This window comes from Bombus bifarius, unplaced genomic scaffold, assembly GCF_011952205.1.
Source record: "Bombus bifarius isolate JDL3187 unplaced genomic scaffold, Bbif_JDL3187 scf7180000007975, whole genome shotgun sequence".
NCBI classification, from domain to species: Eukaryota; Metazoa; Arthropoda; class Insecta; order Hymenoptera; family Apidae; genus Bombus; species Bombus bifarius.
In genome coordinates this window covers 762,916-784,865 of record NW_022884361.1, presented here as the reverse complement: position 1 = coordinate 784,865, position 21,950 = coordinate 762,916, and the positions used below count along the sequence as shown (strand labels likewise).

The following is a 21,950-nucleotide window of genomic DNA, read 5'->3' as shown; positions in this document are numbered from 1 at the left end:
TATGGCATGTATCACGTTTATTTATTAATTTTATTAAATATGAAGACAATTTTTTAAATCATAGTGTATTTTTATACTTCTTATACTGTACATTGTCTTTTGTCCGGCTATACAATCGGCATAAAAAATATGCGTACAGTACTTTAACAAAATTACTGTGGAATAACGTTCAGTAACAAAGTTTTAACAGATGAAAGATATATACACATTCTAACAAATCTCCAGAATAATTTTCAAGCAAAGTGCGATATCTATGCGATACCTGTTTTTGTTGTGAAAATATTAATGAATATCTAGCACGTGGTAAAATTATAGGTGTAATAATATATTGCATAAAATATATTCTACAGCTACCGCTTCATAGGATAAAATGTACATAGATATTTTAAAAAATAATCTGCATCAAAGAGCAGAAAAAAATGGTTTGAAAGACAATTTCATGCTGATGCAAGATAACGATCGAAAGCATTATGCTATTAATACGCGAGCGTGGATCCTGTAAAATGTTCGGAAACACTTAAGAACACTTGCACAGTCTCCAGATATAAACATTATTGAAAATATATGGGAGCACCAATCCGAAACAAAATAAACGGAGTCACCATATTTCATCAAACAATGATTTAAAGAGCGCTCTTTAAAAAGAATGGACGAATATCGCAAGTAGAATATTCATCAAGTTGATAAATTCCATGCCACGACGGCTTCAAGCGATAATAAAATCAAAATAAAATTAAAATAAGATATTAGATAGGTCTTATTAGCTTTCTTCATTAAATTGTAATTGTGCGAATACGTATTACGCATGTTTGTCATTTTTTAAATATTTGTTAATACTTTCGCAAAGGATACATGTAGCTCATCTTTCTTTTTTATGAAAATTATTCTGCATTTTTTTGCATACAATGCATTTTTATTTGTTGAAATGTCGTTAACAAAATTGAAATTAATTACTATACGAATATTTTTTACGCTGACTGTATATTTATATTCATGAAACTACATTGTGCACAAAAATTCGCAGTCTGATTCTAACGCATTTATAGCGTTACACCGAAGCTAAACAAAAAGTAGAAATACATTTATACAGTATGTACGCAAATAATAAAAAGAAATGCAGGTACAACACGCAAGAAATTTCATTAAAGGCCATGGCGGATCGATCGTCTGACAGCAGTCGACAGCCACGGGGGTTAGAGCAGACACAAAGGGGATAAGAAATTCGCGAAAGCTGATTCCCGCTGTTGTCGAAAGTCCAAAGACACGAACAGTCGGACGAAGGATATACGCGCAGTGCATTATTCAAGTCCGAGCCACCCTTTTCTTTCTCTTCTATTTTTTTTTCTCCTACCATCCCCTAAAGTCTTGGTCCGATCCTTCTCCTGGCGAATTCTCCGTTTTTGAAGCTCTCTTTCGTACAGAATTTCAGCAGCTTATTGGAAAAGCATTGGCTCCGAGCTGGCATCGCGCCTCCTTGCCACTTTCCACTCGAGATAAGGGTTGGAGAGAAGGCCATGGAGGTCGAGAGGGCTCGAGCAGCTTGAGAATTAGCGGAGGGTCTTGCGGTACTGATAACGCAAATCGTATTGACGAAGGAATTAGTTGCACCATGGAACATTTGATGCCTACCAATCTGTTTGCTGCGAATTGTTATATATTCAAGTGACCTTACGTTTTTTTTCAAATATTTTTTATCCTTACATTAATATCAGAGGGCCTTTTTTTATTCCTATATTAATATCATATTAACATTATTGGATTTACGAGTAGTAATGAATTATTTTTAGGAGCCATAAATTAAGCTCAACTCTATAAATTAAAGGATACAGGAAAGTGATGATGTTAGAAATGCCGTTTTTTAAATTTACTTCAAAATTTACTATCATTTATGTCATCCTCTTAAGATAAATGAATTTATGGAAGTAACTCATTTGTGTCTCGAGAGGTGAACGTTAATTGTGTGGTACTCGCTAATAACCTCGTAGTTGATGCGACTATAAATAACAAGAAAGAAGAAGAAGATTAATTATGTAATTGTATAATGAAATTAAGTTTGGCTCCAGAGAAACTCATATACGAGTTATCGAGTCTGTAAGCAAATCTTTGAAATTCTCTTCACAAGCGTTGCAAAAAAAAGTCTCTTCTCAAAACAGAGATTAATGGGAAAAATTGACAAATTGGGAGGGAAGTATGCCACAGAGAAACAACAGCATCAATTTTTGATAACGGTGAAACATGAGCGAATGCTATTTTTTATTCATCTTATCATGCCTTGCGTTTTTCCCGAGTTCCGACTCTTATTTCGATGAAAATATTTGTTCTCTGATAAAAAAAAAAGTGTCGCGTTGAAATGGTATGTGTCAAGCAATTTTGGATAAACAGATTACTAAACGTTTGAAAATAAAGTAACACAAAGCTAACTTCATTCTTTCTTTCTGTTTCAGGTACGTATTTGCAGTATCTCTTTAAAGAAAGCTATATGTACAGAGTTCAAGTTCCAAGAAGCTGACAGCACGCTCTAAATACGCACACGGTGAGTGTGATCTATTCACGAAGTTTCAGTTCAATGAAAAAAAAAAAGAAAAATTAAGTTTTTCCTCCCATCCTTCAACATACGAGATTCAAAAGTATAATACACGTAGAACGAATTGCACTAAAGCACAGCGAACTCTCTTTTAGAAGAAAAAATAGCCTAATTAAGCAGATTAACCCATTTAGTAATTAAAGAAACAAGATAACTCATAAAAACACGTAACATCTATATTTCCGATAAAATAATTTATTTTCTCCAAAATCGTTCGCCTTCGTTAAAAACACACCACATGATACCCGCATTTATTAAAATTAAAGCCAGCATATCCGAAGTGAATACATTTTTATAAAATGTTAAGCTTATACGCTCGCTAAAATTAGAATTGACCTACGCGACGTGAATACGTTTTTACAAATTTTTTATCTGAATACATCTTTCATGACTCCAATGTTTAAAAGTGTTCTCGGCCAAGGAATGACCCAGTTAGCAGATTGAAGGAAGCAAAGGAAAATGAAATAAAAGAATCGTATGTATACATATGTACCTACATACTTGTACGTGAATTCTCGCGATGGTATAACACGCAAGTTGCAATGCGTAGAAACATAATGCATGTCGTATGAAGAGAATGATCAGGGGAAACAATGGCCGCCATTCGATCCGCGGTATCGTCGTTACATTAACACTAGAGAGAGAGAAAAAAAAATGTATACCAGAGGCGCGAATGAAATGTTCCGTATGTACATTCGTGAATGCAAGCTGACACGGGTGTGCACCCACAATAATGTATTGTTTGGCGTCAGGTAGTGGATATCGTGAACCGGTCTCGGCTCAGGTGTTTGGTGTTCTGCAATGTTATTCCGCTCCTCTTCTCTTTTCTATCAATTTCTTTCTCTTTCGCTCACACATAGATACGCACATACTTTACTTTTCCCTTCTCCTTTTTCTCCACTTTTCTGTTTTGTTACGAGATATTTACCTTCGGTCGGTTTTTAAAACCGGAACATCTGCGCCTCAAAGAGGGAAACGAGTACGACTCAGTTTAATTAAAATCCGCGAGGATTCATCGTGGCTTTTATATTAAAGATACTTTCTAGCTTCCCTAATTGCACGCCAACGTCGTTAATCAAATACTGTGCTCGCTGGTACGGTCGTTAACGCGGCAGCTACTGTGTTCTATGTGAATAGTTTCTTGTTGTGTATTTTTTTTAGTTACGATAGAAAAGTTACTTGGAACTGCGAAAATATATGCTTCCCAGAGTCATTATATGTAGAGCGATGATTTTGGATAATTGGTACGTTCTTGGGAAAATAGCGGGTTAATAGAGACGTTTTCTGTATTTACCAAGTCTTTCGTTCGTACTTCTTAGTGGAAAATGAAAATGCAGTACCATATGAGTGACAGTCGCAGTGAAGTCACATTCTCAACCTGCATATTAAGTAATCTGTGTATCATCCTTTCACTTTTACTTTGATGATGATACCCAATATTTTATTGTCACCCTAGCACTAATCCCACGATGCAATTAGTCCCAACTTCTATTACCTCATCATCCCCAGGCTTTCATTTCTGCCGCAACAATAATTCCCAATTACCATAAATCCTAACTTCAATTCCCTAATAAGTCCCCAATTACCATAAATGCTACCCTCAAGAAATATTCATTGAAATCTTTCTAAAATCAAATGCATTCATCAATGTCTCCGTCAGGCCGCTAAAATCCTTTGACAACCCGTTCATCCATTGATTATTTATGTGTATTGTAGTCATATTATACTTAGTTCTATCATTTTTTATATTTGAAGCAGTTATTTATATTTTATATTAAAAGCAGAAGACAAGCGCATTCACATTTTAGCTTCACTTGGAAATCTGTCGTCAAATGTCAATTATTGTGTTTGAAAGCATATAGAAATTTCTGAGAGCCGAGTTAAATAACAAAAATTTTCACTGGACAAGTTCAAAAATATTACTCTTATATGATTCATCATCAAACATGTTCGAGTTTGAATATTCAAAAGAAATTTATCGTTACATTTATTTTCTTCTTAGTATAATCATTATTTTTCTGACAAAATACCTATGTACCGAATACGTAACATGTTGAGTGTACATAATATGGGACATATCGGTGATACTGTTACTGATGTTGATGATACGGAACTACACTTATTTTATGGCGGCAATTACGAAAGAGACAATAATTGTGAGAAATGAGTGCAATGTATTTGCTGTTTTCATTGGGATCACGAAGAATGTGTGTCAGGTGCGTCATTCGCGCGTTCAGCATGCGAAAGACAGAAACTTAACATAATATAATATCAGTTAGAAAAATGGAAGATATTTCCCTATCTGTCCTTTTTATCTAAATAAATATTCCTATATACATATTCTTAGGTGTTTCTGTCCATCGCTTGATTTGATTCTTTTTTATATTTGTTTACCACCACTTTAAGACATTTAAACCTTCTGTATAGCTAACTAACTAACGCACAAATGTCTATTACTTTTGTCGTGTTTTAAGGTCAGTTTCACTGGAGAAAAAGGCTGTTTCTCTATTTGACAAGCTTTTAAAATCAAGTGTTGCATATTAGTCGCAGTTACTCTATAGTAATCCTCTGATAATATATGCGCTCGTATCATTCACCGAAATACATTCGTTGAAATCCCTATACCCTTCTCTCGTACACGACTGGAATAAAAACCGGGGCGAATAATAACGATAATAACGGTTGTAATAATAGCTCGGTGCGGCGAAGTCGTTGCTTACTATCTGACAGCAGGCGGTGGTAACCCCGGCACGATCGAGCCGTAGCTCGGGGGCTCGTGAAACGAGGGGACTTCCCCCCACCACGTGAAGGCCCGACGCAGGGCCCAGCCAGGTCGACCGACACCGTTCGAGTCTCGCCTCCGCTATCCTCAGTTCTCGACGAACCGGTGTTCGAACCGCGTTATCGTGTGTTCCACACGTCGAAACGTTTCACACGCGTGCGAATGTGTATCTGTTGTTTCGATATATTTTGTTATCTTCTCGAAGATTTTGTTTTCTTTTATCAGTGAGTTGGACGATTTATTGGTGTGTCTGCACGCTGTTTGCTAGTGGAATCGATTTACTTTTCCCGATTCGATCGTTTTTCGTATGAAAAAGGTATGTATGTACGCGCTGCGAAAATAGAAATAAAACATATACGTATAGGAAGCGATGAAGGTTCGAGAGCTTTGAAAAAGGTCTCCGTGGCGTGATGTAAAGCGCGTATTTTAACGGAGAGAAAGAGAGGGGCATATAGAGGGGATTCCAATTAATCTTCCTAACGGAATTTGGCTCGGAGCAACGGCGTTGTATCGTTGCCGGGACAGGATTTTTCCATGGTTCGTTTGCTCGAATTCTTCGCCTGAAATTATCGTCCTACGCGTACGCTGCGCGCGTTACCGGATAATAAAATATTGCTCAAACCGAAGCGAGTGAATCTCTCACGACGCGTGAGAGTTTTCAGAGAGTTTATATTTTCGTTCTCTGATTTTATTTCCTTCCTTCGCTCTTTTCTTCTTTTTTTCGGCTACCTTCAACTGGTGTCATTGGATCATGGGTGATCATAGCACGCGTACTTTGAGTGTATCCGCGTGTAATAAAATATTGCTCGAATTGAAGTGACTTAGTGAGCGTTTTGATAGAGTTTTGATTTGTGTCCTCTGTTTTTGTTCTCTCTCTCTCTCTCTCTCTCTGCTAATCGGTAACTGGTATCGAACTGGATTATAGGTGATCATAACATTGCGCGTAAGATTTGTGTGACGCGTTTAATTTTAGTAGATTTATTGTACACGGTGTTTCGTTGATATCGTATTCGATTTGTCCTAGGAATTTTCATATAAACATCAGATACTCCTTCCTAAGATGTAATCTCTTCCTGTTTGAAGCTTCATACAAAAAGCTGTCGTACTAGAATTACGAGCAGTGTCATCATGTTTCTGTCTTTTATTAGAAGTAAATAATAGATGGTAGTAGAAATTACACAATTTTTGAGAACCGAACTTTCAACGTTATTCACGTGCATAACGTATTATTGGCAATATTGATAAACGTGGTTTATGCTTGATTGACCTCAGTCAATATTGCAGAAAGCTTTTATGTGTTTTCTATTAGCAAACAGTAGCAATTAAAGCTAATTTCATTGGAATATTCGTGTCATCAGTAAATTTAATAGAAAGTGGTGACGAGTGTTTGCATGTGGAAGGAATTTTTGGAATCATTTTTTGTGAGAGGGATTTATCTTAAAGAATGTTTCAAGAAAAGTAAATCTATTTGCGAGGATAAAAGTCTTTTTTCTCTTCTCAAGTATAAGTGAAATATTTGACGTAGAAATGTTCTGCGTATCTTTGTTTTTACAAATGGCACAGTGGTATTTCAGGAAGGTGAAAATTTCGTGAATAAGCTGTGTCGTTGAGTTTCCCCTCTCTGTGTATACGTGTAATCCAAGTGCAAACGTAGGCGTTCTACTCGTGTGTCTTAAACTCGTTTCGAATTGTATATCGTGAACGAGTATCTTCGGCGAAATGGTTCTTTAAAGTCAGCCTCTGGAATAACCTTAATCGAAAGCCTTTAAAGATAATGATGTGCAATCATTCTGTGTTTGTAAAATATGGCATGTTTTTATTAGTAATTTGTTGCAAGCGAAGTAATTTCGTAAGTTTCGAAGTATAAATAATTGATGGATTCGGTGAAAAAGTGACGAAATCTTTAACTTGTCCAGGGACGAATTTTTTAAAAAAGGAAGACAGAACAAAATTTACAAATATGAACAAAATACCAAAAAATATTTTGCAACGCATTGGGAATTGCATCTTTTGGAATAATGTTTGAATTAAACGGAACCTAAATATTCATATACTGTGTCTGTTAAACGACACAGATATTAATAAATATTTTGAAATACCTAGCGACAATAGTGTGCACATATGTAATCATTGGTATCTCTGTATCATCTGGAATCATATTTCAACTAAACAAAACTTAAATGTACACACAACGTTCCAGTATTATTCAAGAGTTTAATTCGAGAAATCTCTGTATAAAATTAAACTTATTTTAATTACTTATAGTTAACTCTTTCAATAATAATATTCATAAAAGTTTTAAAATATCTAACAAGTTCCCAGTTACATACTATCGTTTTTAGAAAAAAAATGTACTCGTACAATTTTTTCTCTGAATTCTTAAATCAAATTTCTAACTATCGATTCAAATTTGCTAACTATGAGTTTATAGCAAAAGATACATTTTTCGATTGTTTTGCTATTGTACGATAAATCGATGCACCAAATACACAACCTTGCTTATCCACTCTGGTTACACAGAAGACGTATCGGAAATGCTGAGTTTTATATTTGCTCCGGGCAAATATTAGTCGAATATGAGAATGTTTGCAGTCTCATGCATTGGGACAAACTCAGGCGGACTTGTTTGAGAGTTGGACGCGTTTTACGAGATGTCGTGTAATTCCTGTTTAATTTCATAATATTTATCGTGATACGTCGAAACAAATCTCAGCTCGAATATTTGCGATCGTTCCATCCGATGCTAGTTTGAGGAAATTTACTGCACGGAAACAAGTACAAATTGATGTAGAAATTGCGGAATCTCGAAACTATAGTAAGCTCATTCCGTAAACAATTTCATCTCTTATATTGCATTTTGAATATCTGAGATAAAATCATATGATAACGAGGCTCACAGGTAGCAGATTTGAAAAAATAACGAATAGCATTGATAGAGAAATGATCGATATCAATAAATTGCTAAATTAGAATGAAAGAATAAATTAATACTTGAACAAATTTGCATTTACTTCGATCGTTACGCTAAAATACTATAAAAAGAGATACAAACAGACAATTCCCAAGCAGTAACCAAATATTTTGCGCCATAACTTTATTAATTTTTCAAGAGGGAAACCAAACAACTTCAAATAATAAACTATTCATCGATGAATATAATATAATAATGTAATATTTATCAATAAAATTTTCTACCTTCTAAACTTAAATATATATAGATATTTATGGAATTACTTAATAAATGAATTTATTTACCGATAAATACATATTGATATTTTCTTCTTTTCGAGCAGATGCACGGGATAGAGTTACTCGAATGTTTACTTTATTTCGATCGATTTCAATCTTGTTACCAGGATTAACAATGAGATTTTTTTTAATCAATGAAAACCGAACGGTACCACTGCAATCTCGTCGAAACTGGCTCTCGAGGATTTGGTTACGCCCCGATACGTTTTAACACCATGACATGAATCGTGCTCGCTTGTGAAACGTTATTATTTACGGTCCACTTCAACCTAGAAATCTTCTTTTCGGAACAGCTGAGTCCCTGCGATGACAAAGGAAGAGATACCGGAATTTTTAGGTTAACTGGCGGTATTGTGCAATAGTAAGGAAACTCTCAGTCGGCATATTCCAATTATCGCGGATAATGGAGACATTAAGACGACAGAATCGTTTGAAATGATACAAAGGGGTCATTAGGTTAAAATGTTTTTATTATTCCACATAATAAAAGAAAGAAATTTATTCTGAGATATTGCACAATATTGAAAAATCTTTTCTAGTGAAGATATTCTTATTGTACTGGATGGGAGATATGAATCTGGCAAAATTGAAATTAATCTAGAATATTAGATATACATCAATATACAATTTTTATATTAAGATATTCTAATTAATTTAATAATTGTTTCATAAAAAGAGAAGAGTAATGGAAATGTCATTTTAATTTGAAATTATTTCACGATTTAGGTAAAAATATTTTCGTAAATGTTTAGTTTTCTTCCAGTAGCGCAATATTAAGAAGTAGACGCGAATATAAACAGAAGTTTGGTAATTCGAAACTTCCAGTTAATGCACATGTACCTGATGAGTTTCTAAACTCATTTTTTTTTTTTTCAAAAACGAAACCTTAAACGAAAAAATGTCATTCCTCCTTTCTGACTTATTTTTGCATGTAGAATCATCACCCGACCTATCATGTACCCCCTATATTTATGGAAAGATCAACTATGTTAATTCTGTTTGCGTGATAATCAGAGAATTTTATTCGTTATGTTCCATTTTGTAGATTATAGTCGTAAAAATATAAATCTGCATAAATATTCGCAGTCTAGTTGTCGTTTACGGCTATCGCTTCGTGACAGGATTCGCGTCTCCCTCGATTCGTTTGACGAGAAATTCGCTGCAACACCGTAACCTACTCGATCCTCTCTCTCTCTTTCTGCGATATATGTAGTTCGCTCCAATGGGGACACACAAGTGGACTCACGAAACGGAAGCGAGTTAATGGTAGTGGGACATTTTTTTCATTTAATATTCCCTGTGCGCAACGATATATCCGTAGCGAAATCCCTTCATTTTCCATGCAGATCTTCTCCGTAATTTTTAACTAGTTGAAAATTACACGCCGCGAGATTATTGGATTATATTCCTCGTATGACTGCGACAAAGTAAACTTCGTTTTATTTTAGCTGTATTTTTACTTCCTGAGAGGGAGGTGGGATTACCAGTGACTGTAGGTTAGGTCAGATAATCCTCGGAGGATTAGCGATGTTTCTTCTAGCGCGAGTTTTAGGGGAAATGTTCGTCGCTGGATTAAGTATATACATACGTCATGCGTTATCAATGTTGCGCCCATTAACTCTGCTGTTTTAATAGTAGTAAAATTTATATAGATAATTCTAAAACCAAAAAGGCGGTAAAACAGTAATAGCAGCAGAAAGGCAAAGGGAAAGTGAAAAAGAAATTTGGAATTTCAAAAATGTTACGTCTGTTTTAATTTTTCTGTCTTCATTCTCTTAATAATATTACAGCTTCCTTTATCAGATGGTACACCTCTCTCCAACAATATCGACGTTCGATCCGAGGCGAACAGAATTTTAATACACGTATTTCCCTGTGTGTTATTTGTCTCGATGCTATCGTTTTCTGGTCGCAATCGATACCATGTACGTATCTATGCGGCATATCCGTAGGGAAAGATTCGGTTTAACTTGTGTCACTGTATGCTACTACGCTCTATCGGCGTTGTATCGTGGTTGTTTCAATGGGTTACAAGTGGGTTCGGGGAACGGAAGCGAACAAACAATATTACAGCGTCGAATCGAATTGAGGGAGTCAAGGAATAAAAGAGAATGAAATTAAAGCAAAAGGGTTCGCAGAATATTCTGCGCAAAGATAAAAGCAGAATTAATGTAAAAGAAAAGAGAACTGAGAAAGGTATTTATGACATTGTATAACGTGTGAATGTAGAATTGCCCAAGAATGTAATTCGTAAAGGAAGAAGATGATATTAGAAGTTGATTACAGAGATGAGATAGAAGAAGGATAGAAATGGAAGTGAATAACGAAAGTAAATTAACGGGCCGATGAAAGTATTTAAAAACCCCGAAGAGAGAAAGTGAAGAAATGGGAAGTCCTACAGATCAAAGAAAGATCTAAATGATCATAGATAAAGAATCTACTGGAAGAATAAGATGAAATTAAAGGGGAATGGTAGACGGTGTAAAAGAATTAGAAACAACGAGAAAGTGAAAGTTCAAAGGAAGCAAATTATATGCTGATTCAATAGTGAAGAAAATTTGTAGACACCAATTATCGAGAACGAAAAGAATAACAAGAAGGGAGAAGAAATTAAATAACAATATTAAGATAGAAATCTATTTGTAGCGAAAAGATGAAAAGTAAAGACAAAGCCGACTAAGAAACAAGATTACAAGAGAGACAAATCTCTTCAAGAGATATTGCAAGAAATTATGAAATATACAGACATAAGAAATTACAAAACGGGACAATGAGAGGAAACAGACGAAGATACGAGAGATCTCGTTTTCGTAGAGGAGAAGCTTAAGGAAAACGACACAAATACAAAGTTTGTAGAAAGATTACGTCGAATATAGAAAAAACTAGAAAACTAAAAATGGAAGAATATGAAGGAAGAAGTGAAGAATAAAAGAAAGTGTTAAAAATGTGCAAAAAGTGAGCTGAGAATGGAATGGAATGAAATTGCAAGAGGATCAATAAAAAGGAAAAGGCGAAGACAGAAGAAAACGCGTGTAAGGGGAAACGAAACGTGTGAAAAGAGAAAAGGGCAGATATAAGAATTGGCTGCGCTTTATTTCTCGTCGATCGAGTATCAGCCACAGACTCTTGGGCATCGTAAATGCGACTCGACTGATAAATGTATTACGATTCGTTCGCCTACTTTTTCCACTTTCTATTTGTCCAGCATAGTGCATCTTTGTCCGTGGATTACGAGAAAGTGTGCCCTTAAATTGCATTCTCCTCGATGGAACTCGTAACTGCAATCGAAAACAATGGGATTATCGACAACTCTTTGCCATTGCAATATAATGGTGTTGAATATAAAAATTGTATAAATATTATTCGAGGAGTAACGACGTATTGTAATATTCTACTATACAGGTTGTCTCATTTTAACCGGCAAATAACTTCTGAACTATACATTAATCGAAAAAGTGTTTCGAATAAAACTTCTTTTGTTTCGAAGGAGACGTCTTGTGATGGCCACAGATCTTATCTAGATGCAAGTGTCTTCGAAATATTAAGGTGACCATTGTTTTTTAAATGGAACTATACGTTTCTTATGCACCATCAGATACATTTTTCAATTATCTATAAAAGAGTGTACAGTCAATTGAGTCGAAAAATAACTAGTTTAGAAAATATATTAACTTCATTCTTGTAAAACCTGGCGTATGAAAGACTAGGAAAGATAACGTGCTTCTATGTTCATGTTTTCCTGGTCTTTCATACACTCAGTTTGATGAAATTAACATTGAAATATCTCTGAAACTAAGCATTTTCAGATACAAATACCTTAATACTTTTTTGTAGAGAATTAAAAACTCTATCGAATGGTCTATAAAAAAATGTATAGTTCTATCTAAGAAAAAGTCATCTTGAGATCTCGAAGACGCCTCCACCTGGACAAATTTGATAGTCATCATAAGACGCCCACCCTGAAACAGAAGAAATTTTACTTAAAATATCCTTTACAACAATGGGTACTTTGGGAAATAATTGCGTGGGAAGATTAAAAGTGGGATGTATACACAGTATATTCTGATTTCATTATACTCTAATATTCTATTCCATTTGTGGAAATGGAAATGGATGGGAATGGAATGGAAATACGAAGATAATTAAAAATGTGAAATCTAATAGATTTTCAGATTAAAGGTCGCTTCACGTAGGAATTATTAATTTTTGCTACATCATACGAGAATCTACGATATGGAACGTGTAATTCAGATCTCTGGCCATATCAAGCACATATTCGCGAAACAAACGCGATTCGTGTTCGCCTAATTGAGATATCAGGCAGAACAACTTTATAGCCCGATTGTTTCATTTACAATTATAATTTATTCTGTGTTGGTTCATTTCACCGAAGAAAAAGTAGTGTAATTTGTAGGATGTTTTCTAGAAGACGCATTCTCCGATGAAGATCGTGAATAATGGTAAAAGCTTAAGACCGATGGAACTTGTTGATACAAGATTTAGTTCTATCATGGGATTCTGTGAGATCGTCTTCACTGCAGTTCATTTTTATGGACTAAACATTTTTTCTTTTTTCTTCTTTTTCTTTTTTTTTTTTTTTAGAAAATGTTATTAAGTTGTGAGATAATCTTAGTTGCCATTAACGAGATTTTCATTATTTGATTAAACTGAATTGGAAATGTGGGATCAGTTATGACAGATGATTTTCTATTCTTGTATTCTCCGGAAGTAACCTGCCACGAAGACATTTTATTGTACATTTCCGACCTAGATTTTCTAGATTTTATTTATTCCATTTATAGTATACAGTTGCCTTATATTACTTAACTTTTAAATTCTGTACTTCCTATTCTTATTTCCTCCAAAATTGACTCCCATACTAAAGTTTTATCCTCGCTTTTTCATCCTAATTCACCTGGTTAATTACACCATCATCCTCAATAATTAAAATTTGCAATTGTAAAAATGTATAGAATGTATAGAAATAAAAACATATATAAAATATAGCACAAATCACAATATACATTATGCTATTTAATACGTAAAACAAATTTCTATACGTAGGTTCTCTATGTTTGCTTATGAAACTATAATACAAAGCATGAACATCTATTGCATAAACATTTTACTGATCGATAGATTGCAGATTTGTATGCATTTATAGGGGAGGTGCAAAATTGCACAGAATACGCACAATGTGAAAACATATTTTAAAATACATAAAACATCCAAAGTATAAAGCTTTCTATAATGCTTGGTAGGTAAAACAATTACTTTTTTCAATCATGCTGTCGAAAATATGAATTTGCACATATATATGTATAATTTACAATAGAAATCTCAGCCGTCTGCCAATTACGATTCACAAAATAATCCACGAAAGAATACGTCAATCACGGCTAATCCCGTAGTACCATTAACCGAAATAGTGACACGTGAATTAATAAACAGCAATCACGTAGCAGACACAGTGTCTCCATTCATCGACTAAACGATTTACAACCTAATCCATTCTTCCTTGGTACCGAATCCCAGGGAAGAAAGCGTCGCGCTTTTAAATTGTGTTTCCGCATCGGCAGTCCTGTTTCAATGAATAATTACTAAGGGACGAATGAACGGAAGTGGAAACGCGATTGGAGGAGCGGCGCGATAGCTCGGTGTGTTTCAAGCGGATTCGCGCAGCGTGGGAACGATTCCGCTCTGGATGAGCCGAGCCTTCGTTGACTCCGGGAGCCGTGGAATGTTCACCGGCAACTTCTTCCTTCTCCACCCTCTCTTCCTCTCTCTCTCTCTCTCTCGCTCCTCCTTCTTTCGTACCGATGGGCCTCCTGGTTTTATCTCGTCGTCGAGTTTCAACTGATAAACGTCGCGAAACGTCCTCTTGTCGTGCGTTTGTCTCGTTCAATGTTCTCTTGACATCTTTCTTGCTCTGTAGCGCAACACTTTGCGTCAATTTTCATGTCAGTTTTTACTTGTTATCTTCCAGGTACGTTCTTATCTGTGGTTACGATCTTCTCGATGTTCCTTCTATTTTAGTTTAGATCATTTAGTTGGGATTATTTCGTTACTTTAATAAGAAAATGGAGAGCGAAATATCGTCGGTGTTGGGTCAGGTTCTTTCGCGATTTTGTGGGATCGGAGGTTAAGTGCTTTGAACATTCTGGTCGATTTGTGGTGGGATACGTCAGTATTAATGAAATAACGGCTGTTAATAGCGTTTATCGATAATCTGGTACGTCAATTTTGCATTAAATCATTGTTAAAAGCGATGTTACTAGTAGTGAATGATGGAGTAATGACATCATATTAGAATAACGCTTAGTACCCTCTTATAAAATCAGTAAATTTTAAATTTCTGTCATTTATCAAGGAAGCTACCGATGTTACATTAAGCTCAAATTTAATATCAGTAGTTTTTGATTAAGTTAATCTCAACATCCTCGCCATTTCAAGATAATCTTTTCTTGATTTCAAATATATCAGAGCATAAACTACAGTTCACCATCTTTTCTTTTTACCTTCTCTGTTGTTTGTATGCATGAATTGTGTATTACCTGAAAGAGATTTGCATTTTGGTTATTTATGATTTCAATCCGATTTATTCCAAACAAATAACTTTATTTAACTTATTAATTATCATTTAATACATACCTTAATCAACACTTCATCTTCCTGGAGCACGACCTAATCGAAACGAGAAAGGCGTTGGCAGGCCCAGCGAGACACGTTGTCGAATGTTCAGATAACCGGAAGTTAACACGCATTTCGATAATCGAGATTCCACCGCGTGTCCACGTATTTGCATGTCGCTTTACAGGGGCAATAAATATTTATTAGAATTTACGCTGCCTGGAATACGTATTCCCTGGAACGTGTCACGGAAAAATCGATATGTTCCAAAGTGGAATCTCAGTCGACATTTCCTGCGCAGTAAGATTCACTCATTGCTCGATTTTTCTTCTTCTTTTTTCTCTCCCTTTTCGTCCCATTTATTCGTATCTCGATATTACTGGAAGAGGGACTATAACAATAACGGTAATAATAATAAAGAAATGACCGAAGCCACGCGGCTGTTGCAGAAGCTATCGTAACTGATTAATATTTATGAGAATCGGCTATCTGCATATCGATCCCTCGGGACATTCGGTTGCTACCCGTAGGGATTTCCCAATGTATATTTACATCCATTACTTATTCGACGATGTGTCTCGCGATCTTTCGAGAAATAGAGCTGTCTGAATTTTGTCATCGGTATAAATTAGAGCTGAGACGCCCCGCGACTCTTGCCAGGAAGTCAGCAACTTTGGATGATACGGCTAAGGTAACGGTTGTATATGACAGCATAGATAAAGCGTAATTTTGATATGTCGTTGTTTCGAAATACTATATTTTATACGAAGAACACGATAAGTCGTATTATCCATTTTTTACAGGACAATTGGTTTTAAAATTCCATACCAATTAATCCTACGTTATCAAAATTCTCTCTTTATCTGATATTCACCTTGTAATTTAAAAAATCTAACTCGGTTCTAACATGGACATAAGGCTCACAGTAAATGTATAACATTATTCACACACACAGTAAATGTATTCATAATCTAAAAATTATTTTATAATTTGGAAGAAATGTAAATTCTAAAAATTCGAATCCTTAATATTATTAAATTCAGCCATCAATGAAATAACGATTATCTACGCACATCAGTTTTCTAAGTGAATCATTGTTTCATCGTTTTTAAAATTGCACGAATGTTTAACGGAAATCGAGTGTTTTAGATGGAAAATATGCAAATGCAGAGAAGTAAGGCATATTGGTGAGAGCGGTGTAAAAGCCGCATGGTGTTACAAGCTCCGTGGAAATTGAAGGATGCCAGGGGAATGGATAACACGGTCGGTTGCGTCACATTCTCGTCGCGGCATTGAAAACGAGCAAAAGTACCGCGGGCCATTTAAGGTACTTGTCTCGTTGCGTTCCCGTTTTACCGTAAAGGTTGCCCTCTCGCAACATTCCGGCTAGAAGGTTCTTCAGGTGAACAAACGTACGCGACATGATTGAACATGTTAAATTTTAAGATCTCCCGGGGAACTCGACGAAATGCGGATTCTCTCTTTTTTCTTCCATATTCTCTTCGTGAAAAAGCGAGACCACGAAGACAAGACAGAAATTGTCTGCTTCCACTTAAATGTACGGAACAAGAAGATGAAACAGATAGTTGCTTAATTATATCGACATAGTTACCAACGTAGGATTAAACATGAAACATCTAAGGAGTGAAAGGAAAGGTTACCTTAAAGTTGGAAAATTTCAGTAAAATAATAATTGTCTAACTAGATTCTTTTTCTTTAACTAGTATATATTGATAAAACTATGAATTTGTACAGATATCCACAATCTAGTGATCATTTTCTATGGCTCCATCGTTAGGCTCACAATTTATTTTCTCTTAGGAAAATTGGTGATCATCATCGACGTAATTTAAATTTCAGAGAGTCAAATACGAATCTATTTAATTTCAATTGTTTAAAGAACATTTCTATACCGTATTAGCGAATACTTACAAGAAACGCTTATAACAATATTACTTAAAATAACACTTGACCTCAAACGCTAACTTTATTTCTATATAAAAGACACGAAACATAGGTTCTACAGTTAGCGAACAAGTCGAAGCTTCACGAACAAAGTATTAGGTCGTATATCTGAAACATCAAGAACTTTATAAGAGGGAGTCAAGAAGTTCTTTTTGACGCGGACAGGACACCACCGAGTCGCGAAAAAAGATCGAAACGCGGAACGTTATAACAGAATTATGAACTCCGTACAACATATTCATACAATATTCACATTCAGCGAAGGTAGCGGCGTACAACGTGAACTATATCGCATAGTGCGTCACGTGCGTTGCTTCCTGCAATCATGCCGCACGTTTCTGCTGTTTAACATCCCCAGATGGACACTAATCTTCCGTTTTGGGTTTACGGGGACCGGAAATCGTTCGTGTCGCATTGTACATTCACCGAACTACTGCCAACATATAATGTCGTGTATAGATATCATATTTCGCGATATAGTATTGTAATTTGGGATGAAACTGGAAGGGGATAGTTCTGTGGTATGAAAGGAAGGATTTGTCGGCTGGATATCGCACATACCATTTTTCTCTATTTTTATGGAATTTGAAAATGGTTCTTTTGGGATAGGAATTAGGGATTTTATAAATGGACCGAAAGATTAATCGGCGTATAGAGATCCTTTTTTCTTTCACTGGTATAGAAATCGATCGATTATTAAAATGGAAGGAATTGAATGGTCGTTTAAATTTAAATGTACGTAGAGATTTTAAATTATTATATATGATTGATGATCATATATGATGATATTATATATCATTATGTTAGATAATATTGAAATCCTACAATGGTTAAAATGTTTTATACGTACGCGGTTCATCTTTAAGATGAAAGTACAGTATAGGTACATTATCGTTTTTGTTATTAAAATAATTTCAAGTGTATAATATTGCGTACATATAACGATTAAGACAACCTTTTATCAGCGATAATTAAATCCTACGGAGTCAAACTTTCACATCGAGAATCGCTCCGATTGTTTCTACCCTATCGCTCTACTCTGATCAAAAACCATCGATTCTCAAAAATGTTTGATATGAAACACGTGTTTGCACCGGAAGCGCCATAAACATTATCATCCTCTCTCCTATAAGGATAGTTTTAATACCAACATAGTTGGGCTTCCGGGTGCACGGATGAGGCTTTATCGTGGTACACGATGTGTTACGAAAGCTCGTTCACGAGGAGGTGCACTAAATTGCTTCTTAATTGCGCGCCACGAACTTGCTTTAACGTGTATACACGTGTTTGTTCCTCCTATGTGCATAAGCCACGTATGTGCGCGTCTATACTTACATAAGCGAATAAACGAGCAAGAGGGACACCGAGAAAGAAACAAAAGAAAAAATGAGAGGCAGAAAAAAGGAGAATCCGAGACAAGGGCTGGATAGAAGGTTAGAAAGAGAAAGAAGAAACGCGTATGCAAATCTGCTGCATCCTTTGGCGCACAACGTGCGAGCATCGGCGTATACGAAGTTTGATTGTGCTTATGTGATCGTGATTGGTCGCTTCAAAGGCGTGGGAGACAAAGCAATTACGACGTCAGGGCTGGATCCAATCTGATACGCTGTTCTGATTATATTGTTCATTTCCCTGATGAAACTGGCGTTATCCTAGAAACCCGGTCTATGGACTAGATTTCGCTTAGTTAATACCGAGATTGATCGTTTGAGAATCAGGTTTCAGGAACAATCTTGCTTTCACAGTGTTTGATATTATTTATTCTGTGACATGTTAATTGACGTTTCAGTATTCGAAGCACGCGAATGGGCGTTTTGTGTGAGTTAATTACGTTGCAACGGATACGTATGGCACTGGAGTAACCTCGTGAGATTCGAATAGTATTAAATAAATGACGTAGAAATAACAACCAAAGCCATTTTAGTATATTTTTAGATTTCTTATATATGTGAACTTATCGTGAGTATATAGATTGCAGTCGTTTAATTTGTGTTCGGTATAATTAGACTCATATGTTTATTAATGAAGCCACGAGCCGTACTTCCGCTGCGTATTATCGCGTATTAATGACTTTCTGACTTCCAGGATGCGATTTATCGTTATTCTCTACAAATTATATTGCCATCGAATTGTCTACTGTCTATATATATAATTCGAATTTTCGATAAATATAATTATAACAAAGTAGCTGGCATAGTCTTTTAAACTAGAAACTTATATTTCCTTTATATCAGTTCCTCTTATCCTACGTGAAATAGTATTACATTAGAGTAAAACGGTCGAAAAATAATCTGTAGGTATATACGTAGACTTCATCGTCAGGTTGATCATTCACTTAAAAAAAAAAATTTCCGTCGTTAGCATGACAACGACCTATTAATGGCGTGATTGTAATCAGCTACTAATTCAATCGCAGCTACGGAGTAACAAGCAACGATAACAAGTACCAATAACTATCGTTAGTAACACACTACGTTAACGAGAGATAATAATCGATACAATTACAGAGAGAGGTGATCGTACGATTCGCGTAATATATCCAGGTAATAAATTAAGTTATATCGATTCAACTGCAATATTGCCTCTTTCCATCTTCATAAGCAAAATGGTACACGATTGCGTTACGTCTTCTTCTATTTCATTCGCGGTACGTAGTAGTTTCTGCGTTTGCGCTTCGTTCAATTGGTTCACGGCGCCGGCGTTCTCCCTTTTTCTCTTTTTTCAGCGCATGCTACTTCTACGATATAACCACGGTATAAATATTCATGAATTTCGTGGCTCTGCTCCCCCTCAGTCATCTCTGTTTCACGTCCATGTCATTTTCCTCTCACCCGTTAAACGCGAACCCGTTTCCCTCCGCCTTTCCATTTCTTTCTTTTTCCCCCTTTTTTCCGTCTTTCTACTCATCTCGTGTCACACCAGCACCCTTTATACACAGCTGCCAAGGCTTCCCCGAGGAATGGTTTGTGGTAATTGGCTCACGGAATCAGTCATCGTACTCGTGTATTTTATTTCGGCTTTGCTGTATATTGTAATAGCTTCTTCTTTTTGGGGTAACTCCTCAGGACTAGATAAGGGGAATTCGCACGAAAGCAACAAATGTTCTTTGCTTCTGGATATTTGGAATTCGTACATTTCAAATTTGCAATGCTAATAACTGCAAGCAGAGAAACGATGTAATGGAACGAAGAGAGTTTCGAGGATTGCAGATTGGAAAATCGTAAATAAAAGAATCAGAAATGCAAAGATTGTAGATCTGAGAATTCCAAACTTAATGACCTCGACTTTAAAATTCTTCTACAATACCAGAAATTTTCTAGCGTCAACTGGTAACAATTTTTATTAATTCACAATCTTTTCCACCAATGCTTTTCAAAATTTCTTAGTTATAGCAGTAAAAATTGAGGAACGCAAAAGTTGCGAATCTAATAATTACGAACTTTGAATTCCCAGAAATTCCAGGAATTTTTTAATATCAACTATTATTAGTCGTAACATTAGAATGACAGTTCTTCCTTCTTAGGAATGATAGCGTTACATCGAGAGAAGATGGTCGTGAATTTTCTGTAAGGAAAAGGTTTAGATACCGTTTGCATTGTCGTGTCGGTGGTCACGGATCGTCGATCCTTCCGGTCCGGCTTTCACCGTTAAGGCTCATCCTGAATGCTCTTTCGAGCGAGACAGATTGTTCCAACGCTTATTGTTCTCGTGCGACATAAATCAAGCAGGTTGATCGAGAACACTACTTCTGATCGTGAATTCCTTCTTCGAACTTAAGTGCACTGGCTTCTTTGGACAGACATCTTTGTTTTTCTCTTGCTGTTTCATACCAATCCTAATTTCCTCGCCAATTATTTCTTCCCTCTCAGCCAAAGATATCATCGCTTCGATAAAGTTACATTGTATTGGTATTATTAAACGTTAAATCGAGCAAAATTTATCAAGCTTTAATTCACCTTTGGTTCAAACTGCCAACCAAATGACGAATAGAATGTGAAATGAAATTATTCCGTAGGAAATTGGCATTCGTTGCAGTAGCAATACGTTCAATCTCGCAAAAGGAATTCGCGATCAAACGTTTGTTTCGTGCGCGGTTAAAGAGATTGATCTTTCACAAATCATTTATACAAACGTTTGAACATTTCCGATGTTTGATTTTTCGCTATAGAGGATGTTAGAAAATTATTTGTATTCTGCGTTGAACGACCATAATCCGAAAAATCTCAAACCGAAAGGTCAGAAAATCTGAACATCCTAGTTTTAGAGATGTCGACATAAAAGAACCACAAATCTGATATTCTTATATTTGCAAATTTGTAAATCTATAATAGAAATCACAAATTTAAAGTCGAAGATCTAAAATTGTCCTTCCTGGTTATTCCTATATGCGAATAAACCAAATAATCAATAAAATTGTATAAGTATTCTTCCATTGTAATACAAAATCTGTATTCCTACTGTCGTCTTAACAACGTTTCCTCGGTATTTCTCGAAGCAAACATTTTTTCTTTTGCATGCCAATTATGATGATTCAATAGCGTCGAGTTGTCAAAGAAACAGGTGTCGGATGCATCCGAATAGGCGTGGAAGGGACAAACGTAGGAAAAGTTGAGAAAATAAGCGAGAACGAAAGCGCCGTTTTAACCATCGCCGGTAAAACGAGAAGCTCTTTTATTTCTTCTGCTTTCTCCTTAATTAGCGAGCTACCCAGCCGCTAATTATTACGTTACGTTTGCATTA

The 21,950-nt window shown here is 35.7% G+C and overlaps 1 protein-coding gene across 18 annotated transcripts in view; it reads left to right on the top strand.

Annotated features, from left to right (window-relative positions):
- LOC117204014 (kazrin) overlaps positions 1–21,950 on the top strand; it is a 141,090-nt gene that overhangs the window by 48,601 nt on the left and 70,539 nt on the right. For 2 of the 18 annotated variants that reach the window (XM_033441000.1, XM_033440990.1), the window contains exon 1: positions 5,452–5,682. The exons of 15 other annotated variants lie outside the window; for them this stretch is intronic. The gene's annotated coding sequence lies outside the window, so the exon portion shown is untranslated. Of the gene's footprint in view, positions 1–2,444; positions 2,534–5,451; positions 5,683–21,950 lie in introns of those variants that run through there. One more of the 18 variants, XM_033440999.1, reaches the window with a different exon arrangement.